The 4,897-nt window shown below is 39.4% G+C and overlaps 1 pseudogene; it reads right to left on the bottom strand.

The window, feature by feature from the left end:
* Positions 1-515: 515 nt before the first annotated feature.
* On the bottom strand, positions 516-958 carry LOC102824223 (annotated as a pseudogene).
* Between the last annotated feature and the right edge of the window lie 3,939 nt (positions 959-4,897).

Raw genomic sequence — 4,897 nt, 5'->3', positions numbered from 1 at the left:
AAGGTCTGTTTTTTCTTAAATAGTTTCTTCCCTTTAACCTATTACTAATATTGGAACATAAACTCATGTATAAACATTCTTTATCTTTCTTGTTAAGTCTGATGATATGTGACAAGCTACCTTAGAGTCAATAATGCTGGAACATTTGTTGTTGAACAGTGGTAAATAAGATACATATTTTTTCTATTAATAAAATTTCTACATTTGTTGGAGCTAAAAGCAAATATTGGACTTAAGTAGGAAAATTCACTTTTTCTAAGAACCTATACTATCATTTTTTTTTTCCCTCAAGCCAAAGCCTGATTTTATTTACAGTCAGCCTAAAACACATGATTTGGGACTACGTGATAGGTTTTAGGGAAGAGGATATGGAAACCCACGAAAGACAGTGACAGCGGTGCAGGGCAGGAACAGGGAAGGTCAAGTGAGGATGGGGCCTTCGAATGTCCTTCATGCCTAGACCCCAAACATTGTCGGTTTCTCTGCCTGTGAGTTTGGACCAGGCTGTGTTACATTTAGGATTTGGACTTGGATACAGCAAGTCCAATAATGCCAGCTAGTCTTCCTACACCAAGAGCCATGTCTCCAGAAATGGCCATGCCCACCAATCCATCTTTCTTCATGGACTGGTCAATGAGTTGTTCCAGCTCCTTGGCTTGGTTGTTCTGGGGCTCGGTCTGCAGCAGCCCTCACACATACCTCAGGGTCTTTTCATATTAGTTGAGCCGGTAGTCCCCCACATCCAGGGAGAACATATAATCCGTTGCTCCTCCTTGCTTCCCTTGGGCAGCAGCTCCTCGAGCATCCCTATGTCTTTATGGATGTCATCGTTATACTTGCTCCGCACAAGACACCAGAAATATTCAAACTGCGGGCTCTTGGACACTGACCCTGCTTTTGCCTCAAACTGAAACTTCTCAGACTTCAGCAGGGACCAGCTCGTCAGGACAGCCTCCATGGCCACCGCCCCAGAAGTTCTCTCACCAGACACTACGGAGCCACCGTCTCCATGGCCCTCCTACAATGGCGGAGAGCCACACTGACTATCATAAACTTAATACATTATAAGGCAGTCCTGGTGTGGTGCTGTGGGTTAATGCACTGGACTGAGAGGTCGCTTTGAACCACAAGGTCAGTGGTTCCAGCTCACCAGCCCCTCCTTGGAAACCCTATACAGGGTGGCTATGTGTTGGAACCTGTTCTACAGCACTTAACAAGAACAACAACATACTGGAAACGATAATTGATGAGAAATTATTTTAAACTATGATACTGATCCAATCAATTCTCTAATTATCATGTCTATTATACAGTATAATACTGAAAAAAAAATTGAAAGTGTTTTATGTTTCTTGCTGCTGGCTTCTCACAATCTTTGATTTCAAGCGGTGTAGTTTAGAGAATTCATTTCACTTCAGAATGTTTATTAAGTATCTAATAAGGTAAACTGATTCTCCAATTGATCTTAGCCAAAAGGCCGAGGAGCGAGTCCTGGTGTGGCGTTATGGGTTTATGCGGCAGACTGCAAAGCCGTTTGAACTGCAAAGTCGGTGGTTCAAGCTCACCAGCTGCTCCTCGGAAACCCTATACAGGGTCGCTGTGGGTCGGAATCCACTGGACGGCACTTAACAACAAAAACAAAATAAAGTAAAACCATTCACATTTTGTGCTGTCAGCAGATAGGTATTTGATGGGGCTAATGATAAAACAAGCAAGCAAAACAATACAATATTGAATAAAGAATTGTAACCAAGCAAATTCTGAATCATTTAAGATGTCATTCAGTTAAGAGGTCTAGGAGATATTTCCCAGAATTGCTTTTGAATTAGGGAAGGACTTTGAAAAGCAGAATAGTAGACTAAATGCAATGATGTGTACACATCTTTAAAGTCCAAAACCAATTGCCATTCAGTTGATTCCAATTCAGGGCAGACTCATGTTTGCCAGAGTAAAACTATGCTCCATTGGATCTCCACTGGCTTATTTCAAAAAAATAGATAGACTTTTCTTCCTAAACATTTCTAGATGGACTTGAACAGCCACTCTTTAGGTTGCTGTTGTTGTTGTCAGGTGTTTTCAAGTCAGTTCCTACTCATAGTGACCCTGTGCACAACAATAAAATATAGCCAGGTGCTGCGCTGTTTTCGTAATTGTTACCGTTGAAAGCATTGTTGCCGCCACTGTGCCAATCCTGTTGTTGGAGGTCTTTATTGCTGACCCTCCACTTTACCCAGCATAACATTCATCTCTAGGGAACGGTCCCTCTGATAATATGTCCAAAGTATGAGAGATGAATTCTCGTCATTCTGGCATTTAATGAACATTCTGGCTTTACTTCTTCCAATATATATTTGTTTGTTCTTCTGGCAGTATGTGATACTTTTATTATCCTTTCCCCAAACCATAACTCAAATGTATCAATTATCCTATGAGCTTCCTTATTCATTGTCCAAATATAACATGCATATGAGGCTATTGAAAAATACCAAGGCTTGGGTTAGGCGCACCTTAGTCCTCAAAACCATTCACCACTGGAGACTTTGCTGGTATTTAAAATACTGGTGGAATAGCTTTCATCATCACAGCAGGATGCAAGCCACCACAGTAAGACAAATTGCCAGATGAGTGCTGAAACTTTAGTTCAGCAGTCAAGAATATTAACCCTTTGCACCATCCAGGGATTTAGAGTTTGTTGTTGTTAAGTGCTATCAGTTGGTTCTGACCCATGATGACCTTGTATAGGGTTTCCAAGGAGTGGCTAGTAAGCTTGAACCACAAACCTTGCAGTTCAGACCCACCATTCAGCGCCTAGGACTCCATATTTAGAGTTTAGGATGGTCTAATATAGATGTAGCAGTGATACTTGATATGTTAGAATGTGATCAGGGCAAAAGTGATTGTCAAATGAAACAAAATTATACAGAAAGCTAATAATAACCCTCTGATAATAAGATAAAATGACTTGAAGTATAATGATGCTAGTAACAGGCAGATGGAGACCGATTAAATTAAATGTGTTAAACAGGAAGATAAAAATGACAGTATGGGCTTTGAGAAACTAAGAATTGATTTGTGAATTTCTACAGAATTTATATTTAAAATCACAAGGATAGCTAGGATAGAAAATCAAAGAAAAGACAGTTCTTTAGAAGACTTGTATTCAGACTTACTTTTCCCCAAAGTTTGATCTCTTTCATTGATTTCTACATTACTTTGTACCACATTAATTGTACTTATCATAATTTGCTTGGTGCCATAACTATTTGTGAATTTAGTATACCATTCTATAGTTTCGGTGTTCTTTAGGGGAAAACATTTTTACTCAATTTTCTTCAGTGTCTTTTGCAATGTTTTACACATAGATACACAAATTTTTTTTAAAAAAAGAATAAAATAAGATAGTACAGAAACATTTTGTTCCATTATTCTGTGAGCCAGAGTAGACTCAAAGGCAAGTAACAACAAAGAACATTCAAAGCAGGAAATTCAGAGATAAACTGCTTAAATCAGAATCACTTGAGTAGCCATAATTTAAATTTGGATTGTACAGATAAATAATTAAAAATAAGACCACTTAAAAGACTGAACAAAAATAAATAAATAAGAGTAAGCATAAAATGAAATTATGTATTATCTTAGTTTCTTTATACCTCAGCAATATGCTTCATTACTAAACCCATTTGGAATGGTTACTAAGTATCATCTAACTGTGCTTCTGTTGTATTTGAAAGATTTCCTTCCTCCTTAAATATGAATACCACAGTGTGGTGCTGTAGGATAAGCATTAGACCCAAGGTTGGTTTGAACCACAAGGTCTACAGTTCAAATCCACCAGCTGTTCCTCAGAAACCCTATACAGGGTCACTATGAGTCAGAATTGATTTTATAACACTTAACATTTGTTAATTGTAGCTGTTAATCCGATAGCTCAACTTTGTACTTTAACCTCTTCTCCCACTTCCCAGAATGTCTCACTTATTTAAGACACAGTTTTCATTGGAAAATAAACTCGCATCCTCAAAATGATAGGTATGTATGAGGCAAATACAGCCCTGAAATCTTGTTACATTTTCTTTCTTGGGGGGGGGTGCTCATTGTTGTTGTTAAGTGCTGTCTAGTCAGTTCAGACTCATCGTGACACTGTATAGGGTTTCTGAGGAGCATCTGGTAAGCCTGAACCGACAAATTTATGGTTTACGCAGACCTTGCAGTTTAGCACATTAACCCACAGCACCACACCAGGATTCCTAGTACTAATCAGGCCAGATACTGCTTAGCTTCTTAGATCAGATGAGATCAGTCACGTTCAGGATGGATGGTATGGCTCATTAGAACCCTGAATTTTTCAGATGCATGCATTTAGATCAGGCATTGTGATTGAATTGTGTGAATGAATTATGTGTGAAAGCGACTTGAGGTCTTTCTGGTCTAAGATAGATCATGTGATCCAAATTTGCTAGCTATAATTAGGTGAAGGAGTCCTGGTGTGGTGCTGTGGGGTAAAGCACTGGACTGCTAGGTCCATTTGAACCACAAGGCCATTGGTTCACATTTACAGCTGCTTGTTGGAAACCCTATACAGGATCACTATGAGTGGGAATCGACTTGATGACACTTAACAACAATTAGGAGAAAGACTCCCAATTCACACCAGAAAGATTTCTGAGTTCATCTGTTATAGAAGGTTGTGGGAAAAGCGTTGGTTTGCTAACTGCAAGATATGTGATGCAAACTCACCAACTGCTCCTTGGGAGAAAAATGAAAATGTCTACTCCTATAAAGATTTACAAAAGGAGCTCTGGTAGCGTAGTGGTTACGAATCGGGCTGCGAACCTTAAGGTCAGCGGTTCGAAACTACCAGCTGCTCTGCGGGAGAAAGATGAGGCTTTCTACTCCC

The sequence above is a fragment of the Chrysochloris asiatica genome, unplaced genomic scaffold (assembly GCF_000296735.1).
Source record: "Chrysochloris asiatica unplaced genomic scaffold, ChrAsi1.0 scaffold00068, whole genome shotgun sequence".
Lineage (NCBI taxonomy): Eukaryota > Metazoa > Chordata > Mammalia > Afrosoricida > Chrysochloridae > Chrysochloris > Chrysochloris asiatica.
Note: the sequence above shows the minus strand (reverse complement) of the source record. Positions and strands in the feature narration are given on the sequence as shown.